General features: G+C 40.9%; 1 protein-coding gene and 2 pseudogenes across 2 annotated transcripts in view; 2 read left to right on the top strand and 1 right to left on the bottom strand.

Annotated features, from left to right (window-relative positions):
- The window catches only part of LOC117014555 (heterogeneous nuclear ribonucleoprotein A3-like), a 44,431-nt pseudogene extending 27,912 nt beyond the window's left edge, over nt 1-16,519 (bottom strand).
- Nucleotides 1-26,153, top strand: part of KCNH1 (potassium voltage-gated channel subfamily H member 1) — a 340,626-nt gene that overhangs the window by 202,134 nt on the left and 112,339 nt on the right. The gene's annotated exons all lie outside the window — the stretch shown is intronic.
- LOC117014556 (acidic leucine-rich nuclear phosphoprotein 32 family member B-like) lies at nt 17,583-18,490 on the top strand (annotated as a pseudogene).

The raw sequence follows: 26,153 nt of genomic DNA on the forward strand, positions 1-26,153 counted from the left end.
TGGTGGAGATAGGCCGTGGTCTGGCCACCTCAGTCAGCTGAGATTGACCTTGTCCACTTGATTTAAACCTTCGTTGTTTATTGTTTAAACATTTTAAAGTTTGCTCCTCTAGATGATGTAAGCAGCTGGTCTCTCTTTTTCCTTCTTTCTCCTCTCCTATTCATCATTGTTCTGGTTTACTCCTATCCGATGTGTGGGGGTAAATTATGCTCTAGGCAAGTGTTTTATGACATGTTCTAACCCACCCTGTGGGTGATGTATCAGTTCTATGTCCTTGCCCTCTAGGGAATTGTGTCCTCAAGGCAAACAGATGCATTTATTTGCCAGAACTAGGTTCCTTTGGAAAGCATCCTTGATGTGGAGCTCTTGACTATATCAGTACACAGTCAAGAGAACGTTCTCCTGCGAAGTGATGTTTCAATGAAGTTAAAGGATGAGTAAGAGTCTGTTGCATGGATGAGAGGAAAAAAGCATTCCAGGGAGTGAGAATGGCCTGCACAAAGGGAGAGAAATATCAGCGCTTGAGATATGCAAGGGAAACACAAGGATGGTTTTGTGAAAAGAACTAGTGGGAGAATCATTCCTTTATTAACAAATATTTACTAAACACCAGTGATGTGTTAACCACTGTTCTAGGCACCAGCGATATATTAGTGAATAAAATAAAGATTGCTGCCCTTGTGGAACTGATATGCTGGTGGGAGAAGTCGGAATAATACACATAATGAAAGTACTAAATTAATTATTGCTAAAGGGTTTAGGACAATCTTTGGCACATTTTAAGGGCTGCATGTGTGTTTGATAAATTGAATAACTTTATGTGTTTGTTAGAAGACAATGAGTGCTGGGGGAGGGTGTGTCATAGAGTCTGGTTAAAGGAAATGGTAAGTGCCAAAGGGAGGCGTTAAAATTGGGTTGTAATGTTACAACCTCTTTGAGAAGACTTTTTGGAAAAGTACCAGTGAGCGATGACTTAAAAGAGGTGTGGAGTTCATGATACAGTTATTTTGGTGAAGAGCCTGCCTGTGTAGGTAATAGTCAGTGCAAAGGCCCGGAAGCTGGAGAATGTCTTCAGGAAGTAGCAAGGATGCCCGGGTGGAAGGATGAGTTTGGAGAGATGGGAGGAGACAGAGAGAAAGTCATCATAAGGACTTTCATGTAAAATGGAGATTCATCAGGGTGTGATCTGACTTAAGTTTTAAAAGGTCAGTCTGGGTGCTCAATTGGGAATAGATTTTAAGGGGCAACATTCATGGCCACATAGGAAGGCAGCCAACTAGGCAGCCACACAGGGTACCAACCTATAAAGGGCACTGAAATAGCTCCAGGAATTATATAAGAGATTCTTCCTACCAGAGCTCCCCTTAGGGAAAGTATTATACGTAGGGAGTAAAACAACCCTGGGACATGTTTGGTTTTAACAACGATATCCACTGAAAGCCTTCTGAGGACTCTGGGTCTAGTTAACTGTAGGCCTTTCGTTTTGCCCAGTGAGAGCTGCAGTTTGGGGCCAGAGATGAATTGGCAGAACCATAGAGTCGAAGCTAAGTGGGCTCTCGTTCCCAACTTCCCTCTGCTTAGAGCTCAGCCCCTTCTTAGATTAGACTGGGGTTCAGATCACCCAGAGAGCCCTGTGATTCAGTGCCACCACTCTAAGGAGAAATGCAGGGTCCAGATCCTGAATGACCTTAAACACCCTTCAAAACATATCTGGTTACCTAAGTAATATGCACTTCCATGATGGCCTTACTTTTTTTTTTTTTTTTTTTTTTTAACCACTATACCCCATAGGAGAATGTTCTATTCCTTCATCTTGGGCACAGTTTTATTCCATTCTTCGGTAACAATGATTCATTCAGAAAATCCTTACAAATCGTTTCTGAAAGTGCCTGCTCTTGAACAATGGGATTTAGCTGAGGATGGCTCAGAGGAGTAGCTGCTGCTGTCCTAAAGATGTGGACCCTTCCTGGGAGAAGAGCCCCAGGGACCTTTGACATGGAGGAGCAGTTCCCAGAACCACGTTTCAGAAAGGACAATCTTGGGCATTACATAATGATAAAGGGGTCAGTTCTCCAAGAAGACATCACAATCCTTCATGTGTATTAATGTGTATGCACCTAACAAGAGAGTGCTCGAGGCAAAAACTGATAGAACTGCAAGGAGAAATAGATGCATCTAGTCTCATAATTGGCGACTTCAACACCCCTTTGTGAGAAATGGACAGATCCAGCAGAGAGAACGTCAGTAAGACCTAGTCGAACTCAACAACACCATCAATCAACTGGGTATAATTGACGTCTATAAACTACTTCATCGAACAGCAGCAGCGTACACATTCTTCTCAAGCTGACTTGGAACATTCACCAACACAGACCATATTCTGGGCAATAACACACATCTTAACAAATTTAAAAGAATAGAAATCATACAGTGTCTGCTCTCAGACCACAATGGAATTAAACTAGAAATCAATAAGAGAAAGAGAACTGGAAAATTCCAGAAAGAAAAATCTAATCCCCAACACCCTCCTTTGACTCAGTGTACTTTTGCTGAGTGCCTGTTACCTGGCAGATCCCCAAGGGCGAGAATCAGGCCTGTGTCCTTGAGGTCCTCATTCCCTGACTTCACGATCTCTGTCAGTACTTGTATAGTAAATAAGTAAAGATTTAATGAACTACAGAGAGCCTGACAAGAGCATATGCCACCAGTGCTCTGAGATCTACATCTTACTATGGGAACGTTGAGGCGGCAGTCCTTATCAGTGCCTGATTTCTTGCTTTTGTTTTATTACCTTACATCCTTTGCCTATTTCTCCTTGTATTATTACATCGTGAGTACCTGGGTCTGTGATTTTCTGCATATTGCTGTGCAGGTAAGCGGGGGCTTAATACAGGACTCTTGATTAAGTAGTGGTAGCCACCATCGCTTACTGAGTCCCTTCCATCTTCACAAACGTTTCTCAATGAATCCTCCAATAGTCTTTTGAGGCAGGTGTTATTTATCTCCATTTTATAGATAAGAAAAAGATGCACAAATGGGCTAATGTGTCCAAAATAACTAGCTAAGGCAATCATTTTTGGAGCTGCTTTGTGAACCCTGATCCATCTGACTCCAAAACCATGCTCTTAACCACCACTGTATTCTGGATCCTGCCCCTTGTGGTGTGAACGGAAGATGGCTTCATACGTCCTCTTTCCCAGTTCCACTTTGGGAAAATGGCAATAATCCTTCCTGCCTATTTCACTGGGACAAGGGCAGTTGTGGTGTTCAGATGTAAACTGTGATGTACACATATGAGGTATTAAAATAACTACTTGTTGACTATATAACAAAAGCTCCTTTAGAATAGGAATTGACTTACCTTGAATCTTTCCAATTCACCTAGATCCTTGACAAGTAGGAATATGTGTTCATGATAAATCTGTTGCATGATAAAATGACAAGTTAATGAGAGAAGACATAGTCGTGAAGGGTGTTGTAAGCTGACATTTTTTTAAATGTTGGAATTTTTATGAAATTGAAAAAAAGTAAATTTATAATCCATCCAGGTTTAAGCAACTGGCTTTTTGATGGTGAATGTGTTTCCCATCAGATTCCAAGTCACCGTGTGCCAACTCCGCAGGCCCCAGGCAGACTTGGCAGAGGTGCTGCCGCAGCTCTGCGCCTACACAGCTTAGTCAGGACGCAGAGGTAATTGCTCACTGGGCTCTGCACACGAAGGCACATTTTACAAAGCTGCTTTTTGCACATCGTCAGTTGGAAATGTAACTTTCAGAGTGTAAGTCATTTTAGTTAGTATGTATTCAGAGTGACTGTAAAATTGCTTTAGCAGATAATTTTATGGTGAGGAGAAAAATACTTAGATGTTCTCAACGGAAATCCTGAAAGCTGAACTGGAGGTTGTCAGCTTTCTTCTTTCAATGGCTGTGCTCCTTTTAAAAAGAAGGAAAAGGAAAAATAACCTAAAGTTCTCTTTCCTGTGAGGGGTAAGATGCTATGCCCCCTACATTGTTTGACCTTTCAAATGACTCTTTTGTAGTTGATTTTATTGTCTAACTGAGTTAAGCTGATGTGAAGTTTCTTCTTTATTATTTTCACTTTATTCTTCAAGGGCAGCATTACTGACTCCTTAGGGAACCACCTTGTGAAGTGATGGACATGGGGATAGGTGAGGACCAGGAGAATGGGTGTAGATGGCTCCCCAGAAGCCCATTGTTACAAGGAGAAAAGGGCTCAGAGCGCACCTATTGATGGGTTTGGAGAGTCTCCACAAATGAAAAATAAAAATAGTAGCATATGCTCTCTACTTTGTTCTCTAGTGCAGTGGTTCTCAAGCTATCTGTGGTGAAGAACTAGTTTTTAATCTTTTAAAACATCCAGTCCACCTCAGACTAATATTTCTGTCAAAATTAAGTTAAATTAAAAAAAATTAGATTTAAAAAAGGTGAGTAAAATACAAGCTTCGATGTTTTATTAGATTCGACAAATTTGTATTTCAGTCAACATTAAAAACAAACGGATAAAAAGGCAAGACTTGCAAACACTGTGCACATTTTTTTTATTTGACATGTATGCAAGTGATCATTGTAGAAAATTCCTATTATACTCGTGCTGTTTCATTCCACCATCATAATTAAACCACGTTATGAGTGAAATAGCAATTCCTCATATTAAATGTTTATACGCACACTATGAATGAGCCCCGTGCATCTATGAGCTTGCCTCTTGCCTGCTAATGTATCTAATCTCAATTGGATTGACAAAAAAGCTGTATTTCGGGGACAGACGATGGAGCCCGAACTGAATGCATCAAGAACACGAGCCATGGTTCAGGCACTCAACAAAAGTGTGCTAAATTAAATAGGTTGTTGGTGACTGGATTGTCTTCTCTGAAATGTGGTTCTGGGAACTGCTCATCCATATTGAAGATCCCTGGGGTTCCTCTCCCAGGTAGGGTCCACATCTGTAGGATAGCAGCAGCTTGGCTAAATCTTACTGTTCAAGAGCAGGCGCTTTCAGAAAGGATTTGCAACGACTTTCTGAATAACAATGACTCATTACTCAAGAGTGGAATAAAACTGTTCCCAGGATGAAGGAACAGAAAGTCTCCTATGGTGTCTGGACTCAGGAAAGGAAGGTCATCATGGAAGTGTGTCTGGTTTATATTCCTAGAGATGTTGTGAAGGACATTCAAGGTCATTCAGGATCTGGCCCTTGGATTTCTCCCTAGCGACATACAGGATCTCTGGGTGGTCTGATCTCAGGTTGACTGGAATGAAAAAAGGGAGTCTAGCTAATTTAGCATTGCTCAGATGATTGATTTTTCATTTTTATCTAAAATGAAGCAGGTGGTGCCATGTTTTCAAAATTCATCTTCAGTTCTTCATCAGTAGCCAGTTCCAAAAATATTAAATTTAAATTATCTTTTGATGAAAAAGTGAATCCATAGAATTTTCTGTGTGTAAATCTAGGAAAATAAATGCAAAACATTCTATCAAATTCAGAAAATATTTGGTAATAACATTTTGCAGATGTGCTGTATCAGTATCTTCCTCCCTTACATGGAAGTATTAAGATCATTAAAATAGCCATTAAACAAGGCTGGCTGTCTTAATTCGTATCTTTAGAGAGTTGGGACCAAGTTGGTTTCTTATCTTGCAAAACACTAAGAGTTCATTCTGTACTTCAGAAATTCTTGACAGAACTTTTCCTCTCAATAACCATCAAACATCAACATGCAATGCTGTTGTTTATGACTAGCTTCTTTCTCAATTACTCAGAGTAATCAGGAATTTAACCCATTTACCTTTATGTAATTCACAATTTTTACTGCATCACTAAGTACAATGTTTAGTTCAGTTGACTTATTTTTGAAGCAGGTCTCAATCAACAAAGGCAGCAATGCAGTAATTTACATTCTGGTGCAAGTTTATTAATCTGGGTAATCATTCCAGAATGTTTTCCTATTTTTGCAGCTGTGCCTTCAGAACTCCTACACAACACTTAAATTCCAAACCGCATCTGTTGATAATGTAATTCTTCTTAGCTTTATACTTTTGAGAGCTTAGTTGTGTCTTTTGGCAATGAGCATTAAAAAAAAAAAGATTCTTCCTTCATATTACCATCATGTTCAATCGCATATGTACTGACAGATTGTCATAGCTGCAGTATCAGTGCACTTGTCCAGTTGCAATGAAAAATACTTTGCTTGCTTTGTTTGGTCTACGAGTTGGTCTTCCGTATCATTAACCTGATATGTTAATCTACGGTGTAATTTGAAAGTGATACTGGACTTACCTTCTTTGCCAGAGATTCACCCAACCGTTTCAAGCCAACACCTCTGCTGCAGATTTTCATTAATGTCATCGATTACATATGGTTTTTGGTCTTAGCAACCCAAAGAGCTATTTTATTAGAAGCCTACGAAGAGTTAATATGTAAAATACTGAACATTGGTTTCTGTGGCTTTGTAAGGCAATACTCCCTTTCTTTAAATTAAATACGATTTCCTTTTTTTTTTAATGGGCATGCCTCTTACATATTTTTTTAATTAGTTTCAGGTGTACAAAGCAACATAATAGTTAGACATTTACACCTCTCACTAGTGATAACTCCCCCAATTTACTACCCCTCTGACACCATATATAGTATTACAATACCATTAACTATATTCCCTATGTTGTACTTTACAACCCGAGACATATATATATTTAATTATAGTTGCCATTCAATAAGGCAATACTCTTTTATTTCAAAGAATTCTGTTGGTTTCGAGCTTGTTTTTTATGACCTTTTGTAAGTAAATACTGCCCAAGAAGTTTTAAAGGTATCGTGAGTCAGAACATTTCTGCCGATATCACACTTTATGGGTTTAGCTTCAACCATGGCTACAAACCCACGCTTCGTGTATGAGGAACGATGTTTCCAAATGAAACTAGCACAAACCCATTGGTCTCCGTTTCTTTGGAATTGCTGCTGTTGCCATTCTTTGGTTTACTTCTACTGATACATTCAGACAAAATATGTCTTTTCTCGAAATAAACAAAAAAGTCCTGTGAAATTTCTTTTCAAGTTTGTCAATCAGAGCTAAAAATCCATAATACAGTTTTTTCTTTCTTAATTTAGCTGATAATGTTTAACTGTGAATTAAGCAGGGTTTTAACTGTAAATTAAGCAGGTTTTATTAAAAATTAAAATGATCGCAAAAAAAGTTATAAAAATAAATACATGCTGACAGTTTCTCTGTCCACCTTGTCTTCTGTGGCCTTCCTCGTCTGACTTCGCATTTGGCCGTCTCTCACTCTCATCTGTTTTGGCATGAATATGGGTAGGAAGACATTTCTCTAAGAATTGTTTACAATCCCTCTGTGGGTTGATTCATGGGGGAAAAAGTAGGGAGACTGGGGTTTTGTGGTTTGTGTTTTACATTTAATGCCATGTCCTAATGGGTATGGCAGTATCTAATTGTATCCTGGGGGAATGAGATGTTTCCCCCTTTTCATGTGCAAGCTCATGATTGTATTGATTATATTTAACTGGAAATGTGACATCAAAAAGAAAAGTGCTGACTTCAGGTCAACAGATACATTTTGAACACTTAAAATTTGCAAAGCCCTGTGCTAGATGTGGTTGAAAATAGTGGGGTAAGACAATCAGAGTTTCTTTTTTTTAATTAAAGTTTATTGGGGTGACAATTGTTAGTAAAGTTACATAGATTTCAGGAGTACAATTCTCTAATACATCATCTATATGTTACATAGTGTATTCACTACCCAGAGTCAGTTCTCTTTCCATCACCATATATTAGACCCCATTTACCCTCTTCTAGAGCCCCTCTCCCCCCTTATCCTCTGGTAACCCCTAAACTATTGTCTATGTCTATGAGTTTTTGTTTCTTCACTTGTTTGTCTTGTTTTTTTTTGTTGTTTTCGGTTTTATATACACATATCAGTGAAATCATATGGTTCTCTACTTTTTCTGTGTGACATTTCGCTTAGCATTATAATCTCAAGATCCATCCATGTTGTCAAAAAATCCATGGGTCCAAGACCTTTTCAGGGAGTTTGCGAGGTCAAAACTCTTTACATAGTGATACTAAGACATTATTTGTCTTTAGTTTTGAAAACTGTCAAACTCATGGCGGCAGCTTCCAGTTTTTCATACTTCTAATTTTTGCTTGAAAGCTTTAATTTTATAATTGGCAACAAATACTGTCACTTGTGTTCCCTGAAGTGATGGGCTCACCTCATTGGTTTCCAAGAAAATGTCTGCCGCATACCCCAGTGTGGAAAAGCGTAGTTTGTCTGTCAGTTGTTCTCTCAAATAAAAATGGTATGGAAAACAGCATGAAAGAGAACAATAGCTATTTCAGCTTGGAGTGCAACTGCACAAATGCTTTTCCTTGAAATAACTACAGTATTTCAGTGTGTAGAAGTGTTTTATGTATTCTTATTTTGTCATGCAGAATATTAAAATATATACTCAAGGGTCAAGATTGAATAAATTTAATTATTTGTATTGCTTCAACATCACTAATCATCAGAGAAATGCAAATAAAAAGCACAATGAGATATCACCTCATCCCAGTTAGAATGGCTATCATCAACAAGACAGATAGTAACAAGTGTTGGAGAGGCTGTGGAGAAAAAGGAACCCTCATACACTGTTGGTGGGAATGCAGACTGGTGCAGCCGCTATGGAAGGCAGTGTGGAGGTTCCTCAAAAAATTACAAATAGAATTACCATATGACCCAGCAATCCCTCTCCTGGGTATTTACTCAAAAAAATCTGAAAACATTTATACATAAAGACATGTGTGCTCCAATGTTTATTGCAGCTTTATTTACAGTGGCCAAGACATGGAAACAACCAAAATGTCCTTCTTTTCTTACCACCGAATAGTATTCCAAAAGTCCAAGACCTTTTCAGGGAGTTTGCGAGGTCAAAACTCTTTACGTAGTAATACTAAGACATTATTTGTCTGTTTTATTGTGTTGACTTGTGTACTGATGGTGCAAAAGCAATAGTGTGTAAAACGGCTGGCACCTTAGCATGAATAGAGGCAGTCCCAAACTGTGTAAGTTTTCATCATCTTCTTCACTGTCATGCACTTGTTGAAAAAAAGAATCCAGTTTCCCTTATGAATGCCCTTGACGAAGCAATGCAAATAATTAAATTTATTCAATCTCAACCCTTGAGTATATATTTTAATATTCTGCATGACAAAATAAGAATACTGATTCTTAATAAGAATACTTCTACATACTGAGATACTGTGGTTATTTCAAGGAGAAACATTTGTGCAGTTGCACTCTAAGCTGAAATAGCTATTGTTCTCTTTCATGCTGTTTTCGATACCATTTTTATTTGAGAGAACAACTGACAGACAAACTACGCTTTTCCACACTGGGGTATGCGGCAGACATTTTCTTGGAAACCAATGAGGTGAGCCCATCACTTCAGGGAACACAAGTGACAGTATTTGTTGCCAATTATAAAATTAAAGCTTTCAAGCAAAAATTAGAAGTATGAAAAACTGGTAGCTGCCACCATGAATTTGACAGTTTTCAATACTAAAGACAGTTTGATGTGATTGATGGTGATATTAACAAATAGGATTTTTTGGTATTGTTTAATCAAATGTGTTGACTTTTGGAAGATCAGCAAAGCTCAGTGAGCCCATATTTTCCAAATGATCAATCCATGATGTTACGAAATCATACATGAGTAAAAGATCTACTCAAAGTGCAAGATGAACCAATGTCCTAGTGTAACAATGTGGAAAGTTTATTGATACGGTTTCAGATTCTACATTAAACTATAAGAAACTACCACTTGTTGAATTTTAGGATATTATCAAAGAAGGATGTCTTTCGTTATCTGAAAAGGCTATTAAAATATTTCCCTCTTTTTCCAACTACATATCTGTGTGAGACTGAATTTTCTTCATGTACTTCAAACAGAACAATGTGTCACTTCAGACTGAGTGCAGAAGTAGGTATAAAAATCTAACTGTCATCTATTAAGCCAGGCATTAAAAATGATTTGGAAAAATCTAAAGCAGTAACATTCTTCTAATTTTTTTTATGTTTTGGACAGTATTGCTATTTTCATAAAGTATATTATCTACGTTAACATATAATGAGTTTATTATTTTTAAGTGGATAAATATTTTTAAATATGCTCAGATTTAATTACTAATATGGTAAATAGCAATAGGCATAATCCACATAAACAGACGCTCTTTCTTGTCTTCAGTCTTTTAAGGCTGGAAAGGAGTCCCAAGACCCAAATTTGAAGCTCAAATTTAAGAGAGTCACTTTCACCAGAATAGTGGACATGCTGGAATAAAGGCTCGGGACCCTGACTGAGAGATCTGGCCGTATTCAGAGTATTGTACAAAGCTCATATGGGTTCGAGTGAGGGGCAGGAGACAGAGGAGAGCTGTGAGAGATGAGGCTGGCAGGTAGGCAAGGGCCAGTGCAGTAATGAAACGTTCAGACCCCAGACTGCCTGGTTCAAATCTTGCTTCTGTCACTTGGTTCCTGTGTGATTTGGGGCAAGTGACTTAACCTCTCTGCATCTCAGTTTTCCAATATTTAAAATAGTGTTAATAACAGTACCTATTCACTAGTTCTGTGAGGATGTAGTAAAATAATCTATAAAATACTTGACATAGTGCTTGGCACAAAGAAAGCACTCAATAAATATTGGGTATTTTTTTTTTGGTGGGGGGGAAGGGGAACAGGACTTTATTGGGAAACAGTGTGTACTTCCAGTACGTTTTCTAAGTCAAGTTGTTGTCCTTTCAATCTTAGTTGTGGAGGGTGCAGCTCAACTCCAGGTCCAATTGCCGTTGTTAATTGCAGGAGGCGCAGCCCACCATTCCTTGTGGGAGTCGAGGTGTCGAACCGGCAACCTTGTGGTTGAGAGCCCGCACTCCAACCAGCTGAGCCATCTGGCACTGGCCCATGTGGGAATCGAACCCGCTGTTCTCTTTCCATCACCATATATTTGATCCCCTTTACCATCATCTACCACCCCCCTCCCCCCTTACCCTCTGGCAACCACTAAACTCATCTGTGTCGATGAGTTTTTGTTTCTTGTTTGTCTTGTTCTTTTGCTGTTTTCAGTTTTATATACCACATATCAGTGAAATCATATGGTTCTTGACTTTTTCTGTCTGACTTCTTTCGCTTAGCGTAATAATCTCAAGATCCATCCATGTTGTTGCAAATGGTACTATTTCATCTTTTCTTATGGCAGAATAGTATTCCGTTGTGTATATATACCACATCGTCTTTATCCAATCATCTATCAAAGGACACTTTGGTTATTTCCATGTCTTGGTCACCATAAATAAAGCTGCAATAAACATCGGAGCACATGTATCTTTATGGATAAATGTTTTCAGATTTTTTGGGTAGATACCCAGGAGAGGCATTGCTGGGTCATGTAGTATCACACTTCCTGACTTCAACTTGTACTACAGGGCAACAATAATCAAAACAGTATGATATTGGCAGAAAAACAGGCACACAGACCAATGGAATAGAATTGAGAACCCAGAAATAAACCCACATAAATATGGACAGATAATTTTTGACAAGAAGCCAAAAACATACAATGGAGAAAAGACAGCCTCTTCAATAAATGGTGCTGGGAGAATTGGAAAGCCACATGAAAAAGAATGATAGTAGACTGCTGTCACCATATATCAAAATTAACTCAAAATGGATCAAAGACCTAAACATAAGACCTGAAACAATAAACTGCATAGAAGAAAACATAGGTACTAAACTTATGGGTTCAAAGAGCCCATAATGAATTTGACTCCAAAAGCAAGGGAAGTAAAAGCTAAAATAAATGAATGCGACTATATCAAACTAAAAAGCTTTTGCAGAGCTGGCCCGGTGGCTCAGGCAGTTAGAGCTCCATGCTCCTAACTCTGAAGGCTGCCAGTTTGATTCCCACATGGGCCAGTGGGCTCTCAACCACAAGGTTGCCAGTTCAATTCCTCGAGTCCCGCAAGGGATGGTGGGCAGTGCCCCCTGCAACTAAAATTGAACACGGCACCTTGAGCTGAGCTGCCGCTGAGCTCCCGGATGGCTCAGTTGGTTGGAATGTGTCCTCTCAACCACAAGGTTGCCGGTTCGACTCCCCCAAGGGATGGTGGGCTGCTCCCCCTGCAACTAGAAAATGGCAGCTGGGCCTGGAGCTGAGCTGCGCCCTCCACAACTAAGATTGAAAGGACAACAACTTGAAGCTGAACGGCACTCTCCACAATTAAGATTAAAAGGACAACAACTTGACTTGGAAAAAAAGTCCTGGAAGTACACACTGTTCCCCAATAAAGTCCTGTTCCCCTTCCCCAATAAAATCTTAAAAAAAAAAAAAAAAGCTTTTGCACAACAAAAGAATCCATCGACAAAATAAAGAGGCAACCAACCGAATGGGAGAATATTTTTGCAAATAACGCCTCTGATAAGGGGCTAATATCCAAAATATATAAGGAAATCAGACAACTCAACAACAAAAAACAAACAATCCAATTAAAAAATGGGCAGAGGACCTGAAGAGACATTTCTCCAAAGAGGACACAGAGATGGCCAATAGACATATGAAAAAATGCTCAACATCGCTAATCAGTAGAGAAATGCAAATAAAAACCACAATGAGATTTCGCCTCACCCCAGTCAGAATGGCTGTCATCAACAAGACAAATAGTAACAAGTGTTGGAGAGGCTGTGGAGAAAAAGGAACCCTCACACACTGTAAGAATGGTAATGCCATTCTTACATTACCATAGTTTCTGAGGTAGCCAGAAGTTACCATGGGCACAGTCAACAGAACCGGGCTGGGCCTGGAGCAGCTCACAGGGAGAATGCAGATTGGTGCAGCTGCTACAGAAGGCAGTGTGGAAGTTCCTCGAGGAATTAAGAATAGAATTACCATATGACCCAGCAATCCTTCTCCTGGGACTTTTCTTGATGCAACATGTCCTCAAGGGAAAACAGTTCCAGCTGTTCCACTGGCTGCTTTTGTGGTGGAAATCTTCAACTTCAGGAAGGCTCTCGGGGCATTCCAGTGCACGTCTTACTTTCAAAGGGGGCGATTTTATATACAACTGGGAATTGGTTCTCTTTTGTGGAAAATTTTGCTGGCCCATTGACTTTCAAATTTGGGTTGCTTTTTTTTTTTTTTCTCCTTGTCACTCAATCAGCTATTCATGTGCATTTCTAGTTACAAAATCATTTCACTCTCCTCAAGTAATTGGCTGCTTAGTACCCATTCTTACATTACCATAGTTTCTGAGGTAGCCAGAAGTTACCATGGGCACAGTCAGCAGAACCGGGCTGGGCCTGGAGCAGCTCACAGGGAGAAGAGAATCTGGTGGCCAAGAAATCACTTGGTTATTACGGAAAGTGGAATTCAGTTCATCAATAATATATTAAGTTTACTCTGTGCCAAGCACTGAGAACCAACCGAGGTGAAAGAAATACCTGCCACCCCCATCTGAGAGAAGTTTGCCTGTCCTTTTGGTGGGGGGAGGAGTCATGTTTGCAAATCACTGAATTGTGAGTTATGTGTGACAAGTGCTGAAATCGAAGTAAAAGCAAAGTGCTTTGGGAGCCCGGAGGGGGAGCCTGCTTCAGGCTTGGGGAGGCTGGCCCGGCCTTGAGCTGGGCCTTGAAAGGGGTCAGGTTCTAGCAGGGAGGAATGGGTAGATGAAGGTCTTTCTATGGAGAGAACAACATGAGTAAAGATAGGGATGTAGGACAGGCAGAATCAGCAACACAATTTGTGAGACTCGGTGCAAAATGAAAATGCTAAGCCCCTTGTTCAGAAATCATTAAAAATTTCAAGAGCGTGACATCAGAGCCTTCCACCAAGCATGGGACTTTCTGAGGGCTGAGACCATGTGACTGCACAGGTCCAAGGAGTGTATCCTGAAGGCAGGGTGCGTATGAGGACAGGGGAGGACTCAGGGATGTTGGAAGCAAAGCTGGGTGAGAGTGAGGAGTGGAAGACAGTGTGCAGAGGCAGTTTGCAGCCATGTGCTTGGGCACCGTGTTAGGAGCATGGACTGGACACTGTGTTCAGGGGGGATCCTCTGAAGTTTGGAGCTGGGAGTGTTAGGATCAGAAAGGGTTTTGGAAAGATGGCCACTGCAGTGTGGAAGCAAGATGTGACGTGGTTTCGGAGGGACTAAAGAGAGGATGGGTTTGGGGGAGAGACTGAAATATGGACCTTTGAGAAGGACTGGTTCTGAACACTAGACGAAACAGCAGGAGTGGAATGGAGAAAATGGGCAGCAGAGACATATCACAAGTAGAGAGTTCAGGGAACCAAATTGAAAAGGGTGAGGCAAGAGGTATGCAGAAATGACGCTGAAGTGTTTAGCCTGCGTGGTGGACAGGTAAGAAAAGTCAGTGGAGAGTTAGTAGGTCCATGTTCTTTGACCAGTTGGCTGATGATCTGCAGTGATTTCATTACTCTGCTAGGATTTCACCAAAGTTAAATGGTGGAACTAACTGAGTATGTGGAAATTCTTCAGCAAAAGGTAGTCCCCAACCCCTCATTATATTTAGTGAGGCTCTGAACATGTCCATGAGTCCATAGCACACGCTAGTGGTGTGGTAAGTCCCGACGAAGGGCCAATCCAAGCAAGTCTCAGGCCCCTGCCCTCCAGCCCAGCCATCTCTCTCACCCCCCACCCCACCCCACTCGCTGTGCCCCAGGCCTGACGCAATTGCCTTTTCCTGGGAGTCTTCCTTCCCCACTCCATCACCACACTGCCAACTCCCATGAATCTTTCAAAACTCTGCACTGGGCATGCTTCATGCCCTCCCACCTCCACCACCCCCAGTCTAGATTGCCCCCTGACCACACCATGTCTCACATGTTTAGTCACTTGGGACCACGACTTATTGGACATTGTATCTGAGTGCTACCAGCATGCCAAGTACAAGGGAAATACTGGGTAAACGTTTGTGGAATAAATGAAGGAATGTAAAGGTCAAGTTTGTCCATTAGACTGAAGTGATTGAAAGCCCATTCATTTGGGACTAAATAGTTGACAGCTTTTTAGTTCCAAAGAAGGCACACGATTTGCAGTTTCAGCAGCAGCAGAACATATACGGCTGCTGATTAAAACAACCAAGTACCAGATGGGGCTCAGCAAAATCCCATTTTATCAGTTTTATCATTCTGACACCCCAGCCCGTTTGTTGTAACCAGAGACCAGGGAGGAGCAGGACCACCCCAAAAGCGAGATCAGAGCGGAGTGATCCATACTAGTGAATTGTCTGTAGAGAATTTTAAAATATTATTAGGTTGGTGCAAAAGTAATTGCGGTTTTTGCAATAGTTTTTAACGCTTTAAACCACAATTACCTTTGCACCAACCTAATAAAATATCAACTGAAAATTGGACTATTTCTATTATCGCCACGAGCTGGCAGTTCTAAATGATGTCAGTGATAAAATACACCCCCTGCCCCCAGGGCTCACCTCACTGCTTTTCCCCCTGGACAGCCCCATGAGCCCCACTGGGGAGCAGCACAGTGTTTTAATCATGCTTCTCAGGGCAGAATACAGACTATTTACCTGCTCTTTCTACAAGCCTGGGCCCCTCAGAATGTCCCTTTTCCTCCTCATATTGATGACAATGTCATGGTGACCTTCCTAGGGCCAAGTCTGTCACTGCTAAGAGTCTCTGCATTCTTCCGTTCAGATTCAGGGAGGCCTCCAGAGGGTCCATTGGCTCTGAAGAGCCTCTCTGAGTGGAGCTGAAATCTAAATGTTAGAAGAGAAGTGGAGGCTGTCATGGGACCGGGATCGCTGAGCCCGCCTATCTGCCTGAGGGGAGCAATGTCTAAGGGAGGGTGAGGACGGGCTTTGGGTCTTCTCTTTACTAGCACCGGTATAACTTGTAGACTTCTCCCCACGAGCACATCTTTCTGAGACTCCTTCCCATGTGCTGAATGAAGTCAGAAAACATTTCAAAAGATACAGAAGCTATGGCAATGTGAACACTTCTACTAGGCAACATTTTGTATCAGAATTAGCAACTGACAATTAATTCCGTAATGTCTATCGATACTCTGCCTTGGCAAACGAAATGAGCACTTTGAAAGGTACGGCGATACCACTGTGTGACTCATAAACACCAAGACGGTTAGTGAACCCGCTGTCAGAATTAGCACCCAGTTGCAGGGCTGCTCTGACCCCTCCCCTGGAACCCCTGAGCAGAGCAGCGTCCGAATCCTGCTCTGCTGGTTGAGGTTGTCATGTCTGCCAAGTCCAAGGGCAGAGACAGATACCAGGTACAGATTAGGAGCTCCACCAACTGCAGGATAAAACCCAAGGGCGCCCGTCATCGTGTGGGTCTTGTCCCAGCCCAGCTTCCTCTCTAGCGTCGCCCCACCACCGTCAATGAATTCTGGGCACCAGCCTTGCTGAGACACTTCCAGTTCCTCAGACAGGATTTGTTCTCTCAACCTTCCTGCCTCGGCCATGCTATTCCCTTAGCCTGGGATTTTCCATCTACCCTCTACTCCCTCACTTGCCAGAATAGCTCAAGACTTCAGTTCTGGCATCTTCTCATGCAGGAGGAGGCTTTTCGTTGCTCAGTTCCCCAAATGGGGTCAGTTAGATGCAGACTTTGTCTCCATATATTTATGCTGCAGCTAAATAGCCCCACGTGTCTTCTAACCCGTGTTGTCCTCATCCCTGCCTTGTGCCTCTTTGTCTAGTTCCACAGCCTAGAACACCTTCCCCTGGGCTTTCTTCTAAGCTCAGCTTTGCCCCTCCAGCAGGTTCTCTGGGGGCTGTTTCTTCTGCTTCTCTTAAGGCCAATTCCGTTTTTCGAAGCATTATTCTTACAGTCCCTGAGAGTGACACCACGTTCAGTGGTGATGCTGTGCTGACTCTGAAGGAGAAATCTGGAGAAACTCACCACTCAGGCCTTGTCTGTTACCAAAAACACGATCAACAGAAGAGTAGAACCCAATGATTTCTAATTGCTATTTTTTGGACAGGTGTATTAAGCTATGTAAAATATGTTATCAAATCGCTAAGTACAAGTTGAATGGTGGTGTTCCTCCCTAAGCTCAACATATCTGCCACTGCTAAGCTTAATTTTCATTTTTCCCTCTACCCTCAGGGTAACCTTGACTATCTTGCAGGCTTCGCGATTCAGGACAGGAAGCCCAGGACCCTTGGGCTGTGGTAGGTGTCATGGCAGAGACTAAAAGCCTGGCTGTTCACACCCCTGGCGAAGGGTCCCTGTCTTCCTCCTGACCCTTCGCCAGCCCTCTTTATCTGTCTCTCTCCATGAAAAATATGACCTTGCTAATTTCAAGGCCTAAAACTACCTTTTTGTCTACACAGTTTCTTAATCTTCAAGGGAGAAAAGAGAGAAAAAATAAAAACTGACATTTTTCTAGTCTCTGTAAAATGTGAATCTAGTCTATGATTATTTCTTCTCAACTGGGGGAAAAAAGTTCATTCACCAACTTAATTATTAATTTCTCCAATTAATTACTCCCCCTCTTTTATTTTTTTAACCATCAGTACCCAATGATCAGTACGTACTTTTTGGCTAAGCCTGTTATTTTATAATCCGTTTCATCAAGACATCACACTGTTTTCCTTAAATGTTTTTACAATGTGAGACCAGCACTGCGCTCCAGCCCCCTTTTCCTCCCTGGTTTCTCTCCACTCCGGTGGGTAATTTGGCTCCGGGGCTCCGCTCACCTCCCGGGTCATGCTCCGGCCTCCACCCCGGCAGGACCCTTTGGACACCCTCACCGTGGGAAGTTAAGTTTGAAGAGGGACACGTGGACGCGAAGAAGGGGATCACCTGGAGCTGAGGTACCTGTTTATGAACTTGTCCTGGACAACTGCAAGTCAAAGGATGGGAAAATTGAGGGCTTCACAGCTGAATTTGGGAATTTAGAGTTCCTCAGTTTAATAAACATTGACTTGATTTCCTCGAACTACCTATATGGAAAAAGCTTGAGCTCAGTGACAATAGAATCTTTGGAGGTCTGGACGGGTCAGCAGAAAAACTTCTAAACCTCATACATCTGAACTTCAGTGGAAACAAACTTAAAGGTATCAGCACCGTGGAACCTTTGAACAATTGGAATGTCTGAAAAGCCTTAGCTGTGAGGTCACTAGCCTGAATGACTTCCGAGGGTGTCTTCAGGTTCCTGCCCCAGCTGACCTACCTGGATGGCTGTGACCAGCAGGATGGAGAAGCCCCTGACTTAGATGCCAAAGTGCGTGGTGTAGAGGAAGAAGAGGGGGATGAAGAAGGAGGAGATGAGGAGGAGTTTGATGACGAAGATGAAGTCAGTGGGGAGAAAGAGGAATTTGGACACGGTGGAGAACTTGATGAACAGGATGGAGATGCAGAGGAGGAAGAAAGCAGGCAAGGTGAAAACAGGAGGAGAGAAACAGATGATGAAGGAGAAGATGATTAAGACCCTAAATAACCTGACAAAAAAGAACTGTTTCGTATTGGTTGGATGGCTCATATGGATTTGGTAGCTATTTTTTTTTTTTTTTTTTTTTGTAAAGGGAGCTGTCATACAAACCCCAGGACACCCACCTCCCAAGAGCCAAAGAGGTGCCATTCTGCTTTCCTCCGTTTAGTCCCTCTTGGAAATCCCCACCAAGCTTGGGGACTTCACCCCAACAAAATTTTAAGCGTTGTTAGGTTTTCATGTAAGACTTGCTGTAGCATGGATAGTTGTGATTACTGAGTCAACTATGTGTGGCTACTAGTTACACTGAGATTGTAACAGCACTTTTACTTTCTGTATGACAAAGAAGCTTTGTAAATAAAATCTTAACATTAAAAAAACAAAGACAGCTTCCCACAGCAAAGAATTAGGAGGCCCCAAATATCAGTGGTGCTGAGGCTGAGAAACCCTTGTGTAGAGGACATGTACTTTGTATCTGGCTTGCCTGGGTTTGAATATAGCTCCTCGCTTACTAGCTGTGTGACCTTGGCCAAGTTACTTGACCTCTCTGCTGATCTGCAATGATAGTCCTTACTTAATAGAACTGTTAAGAGATTTAAATGAGTCAGTAAATATGAAGCATTGGAACAGTGTCAGGCACACAGTAGACATGTATTTAGAGAGGCGTCTGGTGCAGTGGTGGAGTGGGTTCCTGAGCCAGCCTGCCTGCGTGTGAATCCTCCATCTGCCACTTACCAGCTGTGTGACTTTGAGTGAGTCGCTTAAACATTCTTGACTCAGATTCTTCCTCAGTAAAACGAAGATAATAATAGTATCTACCATTAAATCATGGATGCAATGTGCTTATAACAATGACTTGCACATCGTAAAAGCTATGTAAGTACAAGTTGTTATTATTACTGTTATTATTAATTAATTTATTAATTCAGTAACTATTTGGGCCTCCTGTTCCCGAAGTGGTGAAGTCACCTGCCTTATAGCTATGAGAGTCAGGATAGGGCCACTGACTCACGAAGGAAGGAAAGCTCTGTCCAGTATGACAGCTCATAGCTCTCTGTATGGGCGTCCTGTGCAGTGGGAAGCTGGGGGATCTAGCCTCCTGGGTAATTGTCACTTTGGAGGCAATGTGGAGAGAGGCACTATGACCTACAGTGTCACTTGGCAACTAAAAACTCCAATTCTGCCTTTGAAAGACTAAGAGAGTGATGGTTGTTCAGGGAGGAAAATCAAAGATGTTGAGATCAGGTGCTGAGATCAGAGTATCAACAGTGGAGAAAGTGATTTCAAATTATTTCTGTTATTATTATTGGAAGAGCTATTTCTTTCATGGGCACTCTGTGCAGTCATTGAGCTGTTCCCATCTAGTTCACCATGGTGACAGCAGTGCCTTCTGAAGTCTTTCTTTTTTTTCATTTTGAGCTGTAGGAGAAAAATGAAGTTTGAGCTCTGTGAGAGCTTATACCTTTAGGAGCAGACATAAGTACTATTGGAAAATGAGTCCGGTTAAGGTTAACATACTTGTTTAAGTGGCTTTAAAAAATATGTGTTATTTTTTAAATTATTTATTTTTTCATTTATAGTTAGCATTCAATATTATTTTATATTAGTTTCAGGTGTGCAGCATAGTGGATAGACATTTATATAATTTATACAGTGTCCCCCCGACGATTAGTCTAGTACCCACCTGGCACTATATATAGTTGTTGCAACGTTATTCACTATATTCTCTGTGCTGTACTTTATATCATCCCCGTGACTATTTTGTAACTACCAATTTGTATTTCTTAATCCCTTCACCTTTTTCACCCAGCTCCCCAAGCCCTTTCCCCTCTGGCAACCATCGGTTGGTTCTATGCATCTATGAGTCTGTTTCTATTTTGTTTGTTCATTTATTTTGTTCTTTAGATTCCACATATAAGTGAGATCAGGTGGTATTTGTCTTTCTCTGTCTGACTTATTTCACTGAGCATAATACCTTCCAGGTCCATCCATGTTGTTGCCAATGCTAAGATTTCATTCTTTCTTGTGACCAAGTAATACTCCATTATACATATGGACCACCTCTTCTTTACCCAGTCATCTTTTGATGGGCACTTGTGTTGCTTCCATATCTTGGCTGTTGTAAATAGTGCTGCCGTGAACATAGGGGTGCAATATATCTTCTCAAATTAGTGTTTTGGATTTCTTCAGATAAATACCCAGAAGTGGAATTTCTGGGTCATAAGGTAGTTCTATTTTTAATTTTTTGAGGAACCTCCATACTGTTTTCCAATAGTGGCTGCACCAATTTGCAATCCCACCAACAGTTCATGAGGCTTTCCTTTTCTCTGCATCCTTGGCAACACTTGTTGATTGTTGATTTATGGACGATAGCGAAACTCACAGGTGTGAGGTGATATTTTGTGGTTTTAATTTGCATTCCTCTGATGATTAGTGATGTTGAGCATCTTTTCATATGACTATTGGCCACCTGTATGTCTTCTTTGGAGAAATGTCTATTCACATTCTCTGCCCATTTTTTAAATTGGATTTGGTGTTGAGTTGTATGAGTTTTGAAAATTTTTTTGATATTAACCCCTTATCAGATATATCATTGGCAAATATCTTCTCCCATGTAGTAGTCTGTGTTTTCGTTTTATGGGTTTCTTTTGCTGTACAAAAACTTTTTAGTTTGATGTAGTTCCAGTTATTTTTTCTTTTGCTTCCCTTACCTGAGAAGATATATCAGAAAAAAATATCACTAAGAGCAATGTCAGAGAGTTTACTGCCTATGTTTCCTTCTAGTTTTATGGTTTTGGGTCTTACATTTAAGTCTTTAATCCATCTTGAGTTTATTCTTATATATGGTGCAATGTGTCCTAATTTCTTTCCTTCCTTCCTTCCTTCTTTCTCTCTCTGTCTCTCTCTCTCTCTCTCTCTCTGTCTCTCTCTGTCTCTCTCTCTCTCTCTCTCTGTCTCTCTCTCTCTCTCTCTCTCTCTCTCTCTGTCTCTCTCTCTCTCTCTCTCTTTCTCTCTCTCTCCCCCTCTCTCCCTCTCTCCCTCTCTCCCCCGACTCCCTCCTTCTTTCCTTTCTTTCTTTCTTCCATCCTTCCTTTCTCTTGCATGTATCTGTCAAGTTTCCCAACACCATTTCTTGAATAGACTGTCTTTACCCCACTATATGTTCTTGCTCCTTTGTTATAGATATAGGCATGGGCTCTCTATTCTGTTCCATTGATCTATGTGTCTGTTTTTATGCCAATATCATGCTGCTTTGATTACTATAGCCTTGTAGTATAGTTTCATATCAGGCAACATGATACCTCAAATTTTGTTTTTCTTCTCAAGATTGTGGTCATTAGGGGTCTTTTGCAGTTTCATATAAATTTTAAGATTATTTGTTCTAGTTCTGTGAAAAATGCCATTGGGATTTTGATATGCATTGCATTGAATGTATAGATTGCTTTGGGTAGCATAGACATTTTAACTATGTTAATTGTTCCTATCCACGAACATGGCATATGCTTCCATTTATTTGTATTTTCTTCGATTTCTTCAATGTCTTATAGTTTTCTGAGTACAGGTCTTTTACCTCCTTGTTAAATTTATTCCTAGGTTTTGTTTGTTTGTTTGTTTTTAATACAATTGTAAGTGGGATTGTTTTCTTAATTTATCTTTCTGACAGTTCATTATACGTGTATAAAAATGCAACCAATTTCTGAATATTAATTTTGTATTCTGCCACTTTACTGAATTCATTTATCTGTTCTAATAGTTTTTTGTGTGGAATCTTTCAGGTTCTCTCTATATATAGTAATATGTCATCTGCAAATAATGACAGTTTTACTTCTTTATTTCCAACTTGGATGACTTTTATTTCTTTTTCTTATCTGATTGCTGTGGCTAGGACTTCCAATACTATGTTGAATAAAAGTGGTGAAAGTGGGCATCATTGTTTTGTTTTTGATCTTAAAAAGAACATTTTTAGCTTTTTCCTACTGATATGAGGTTAGCTATGGGTTTGTCATATGTGGCCTTTATTATGTTGAGGTATGTTCCCTCTATTCCCACTTTGCTGAGAATTTTTATTATAAATGGATTCTGGATTTTGTCAAACGCTTTTTCTGCATCTATTGATATGATCATACAATTTTTGTCTTTCATTTTGTTTATGTGGTGTATCATGTTAATTGATTTACGGATATTGAACCAACGTTACGTCCCAGGAATAAATCCTGCTTGATCATGCTGTATGATCTTTTTAATGTATTGCTGTATTTGGTTTGCTAATATTTTGTTAAGGATTTTTGCATCTATGTTCATCAGGGATATCGGCCTACAATTTCTTTTTGGTAATGTGTTTGTCTGGTTTTGTAATTAGGATAATGGTGGCCTTGTAAAATGAGCTTGGGAACTTTCCCTCCTTTTGAATTTTTTGGAACAGTTTGAGGATACTTATTCTTCTTTGAATGTTTGCTAAAATTCACCTGTGAAGCCATCCAGTCCAGGACTTTTGTTTGTTGGGAGTTTTTTAATTACTGATTTAATTTCGTTAGTAGTAATTGGTTGGTTCAGATTTTCTGTTTCTTCCTGATTCAGTCTTGGAAGATTGTATGTTTCTATGAATTTAACCATTTTTTCCCAGATTTTCCAATATGTTGGCATATAGTTGTTTGTAATATTTTCTCATAATCCTTTGTGTGGTGTCAGTTGTCACTTTTCTTTCATGTCTGATTTTATTTATTTGAAATTACGTGTTATTTTAAATGGTTTTATTAATTAGATTCTCTTTAAAGATCCATACTGGAGAAATATAAAACCTAGGGCTCTCATTATGTTGTAAAGCAAGACCTGGGTTTGCAAACCTGTGAGTCTACCTTTAGCCAGGTACAACTATAACTAAGTGGTTGTTTCTTTGCAATCAAGAACTCAGCAAGCATGAAATAAGTGAAAGTAGCGAATTATTTGGAGACCTTTTCAACCTGTGTCTGACCTTCTTGATTCATTTGCAGAAGTAATTGCCTGTGGAAATTGCTCTGCTTTTATCTGTGGTGCTATTAAAGCACTGGTGGAAATGAGGTTGCACAGACTACATTGTTAACGTTTAGCATGGAGTGGGAACTGTTGTTTTATTTGACAGATGAGAAGCAGCTGAAAATAACCTTCTGTCTCCCCTGTAACAATTTTGCTTGTTAAGTAACTGTTCACCAACGCAGCAGAGTTTCAGTGTGGTACAGGAATTTATGCTATTTTTAGCATGATAGTAAATGAGTTTTCAGGCTTTTCTTATTATATAATAGAGAATTATGAGTGTTTTGTATTCTGTGATTTGGAGGGCACTTTCTGTGCCCAGGGTAATAGCTGTCCAGCTTGAGGAGGAATAAGGGATAGCGCTCACAGGAAATTTGGAAATGAACTGTAGTCATTTCCATCAAAGTGGCCCATGCATCAAGGTACAGCAGTCCCCATTATTTACGGGGAATGCGTTTTAAGACCTCCAGTGGATGCCTGAAACCATGGATAGTACCAAACTCTATATAATGTATACTGTATTTTTTCCTATAATGTATACTATAGGAAAAAATATACTTTTTTTAAATTCTAAAATATACTAGTCCTATACATACACACCTTTTCATTTACAGGAAACACTTCATAGCTTCTCTTTGACAATCTAAATTACCAGCATCACTACTCTTGAACACAAGCGCGACAGTTAATCTGATAGCTGAGACAGCTACTAAGCCGAGCATCTACAGTGTGGATATGCTGGAGAAAGGGAGAATTCACATTCTGGGTGGGATGGAAGGGGCGGCACTAGAGTTCATCACACTGCTCAGAAAGGAGCGCAATTTAAAACTTAAGAATTGTTTATTTCTGGAATTTTCCATTTAATATTTTCAGATCATGGTTGACCACAGAAAGTGAAACCATGGATAAGGGGGACCACTACTGTATTGCTAACCTGTGGGGTTGCTGTCATGCAGGGTCTCTGGTCCCGCTCCCCATATAATGACGCAGGACATGATGAGGCCAAAAAGGAACACCCACGGAGCCATCGATAGGGGAGTCATACCACTATATTCTCGCTGGCGGCATCTGCCTCTCTGCAATCCGCTCTTGCTGGCTCAACCACCATCTTCTTGCTAGCTCCCATTTTTCTGCTAGCATAGCCATAGCAGTTATATTAGTGGCCAATGGCTCACTGGTTATAGCTGACGGCCAACTAGCCACAGCTGATGGCCATCCAATCACAGTTGATGGCCATTTACTACCCGAGTGAGCACCTTTCCACGTGAGGCCGAGAGCCTGGAAACTGCACTCCTGGCTCTGTCCCCACAGAGCCACACCATCCGCAACCCGCTGTCCACTTGTCTCTGCAATCTGCAACCAACCAACCCCACTTGCTAGCTGCAATCCGCCCTGTTAACTGCAATCCGCTCTTGCTGGCCCCCATTTTCTGCTAGTGTAGCCACGGCAGTTATATTAGTGGCCAATGGCTCACTGGTTACAGCTGACGGCCAACTAGCCACAGCTGATGGCCATCCAATCACAGTTGATGGTCATTTACTACCCGAGTGAGCACCTTTCCATGTGAGGCCGAGAGCCTGGAAACTGCTCTCTGGGACTCTGTCCCCACAGTTGCTCTCATTCTCTCCTGGATTCATTGTCATTGTTCTGTCTGATGGGGTAGGGGTAGCTCCCTTCATAGCCTCTTTCTGCTTCCTCAATATGGCTCAGTATCCCTTCCCCCGTCTCGCCCCATGGACTATCTGCCTCCGTTGGGGTGGGGCATTATACTTAAAACTTATTAGGGAAATACTGAAGATTAGTATGGCATAAAACAGTGCTTCTCAGACTTTAAGGTGTCTCAAAATTACCTGGAGAATTTGAAAAAATACACATTCCTGGACCTTACTCCTAGAAATTCTGATACTGTAGGTCTGGAGTGGGCCTGAGAATTGTTTTTCTACCAAATGCCCAGGTGGTGTGACGCTCCTGGTCTGGGACCTAACTTGAGAAGCCTTTGTGTGATATTGTGATTTATGAGAAACATGCTGTATTTGATCTTCACCTTTTTCCCACACAGAGCTTATAAAACCCTTGGAGTTTCCTGCAATGAGAGTGAAAAAGGTGTGTCTTGTTATGTAAAGGAGGTGACCTTTGGACCTCTACCTAAGGATAGCGGCTGGTTTCCAGGGGAGCCAACCATGTGATTAGAGGGTTCAACTTTCAGGTCCCGCCGCCCCCACAGAAGTGCTGGAGATGGAATTCAGTAACCAAGCGCCAATGATTTAAGCACTCAATGAAGTGATTGAGTGATACACTACGCAATGAAACTTCCATAAAAACGAAAAGGATGGGGTTTGGAGCTTCCAGGTTGGGTTACCAGACAATTCCATGTGCCATTGTTCAGGGCACCAAACTCCATGGGTCCAGAAGCTCCTTTGTTTGGAACCTTGCTCTATGTGTCTCTTCATCTGGCTGTTGATAAAGAATGTCTTTAACATCCTTTGTAATAAACCTGTAATCCTAGTGAATAAACAGGTTTTCTGAGTTCTGTGAGCCACTCTAGCAAATTAATTGAACCCAAGGTGGGGGTTGTGGGAACCTCTGATTTATAGGCAGTTGGTCAGACGCACAAGTAACAACTTGGACTCACGATTGACATCTGAAGTAG

Source organism: Rhinolophus ferrumequinum, chromosome 22 (assembly GCF_004115265.2).
Source record: "Rhinolophus ferrumequinum isolate MPI-CBG mRhiFer1 chromosome 22, mRhiFer1_v1.p, whole genome shotgun sequence".
Lineage (NCBI taxonomy): Eukaryota > Metazoa > Chordata > Mammalia > Chiroptera > Rhinolophidae > Rhinolophus > Rhinolophus ferrumequinum.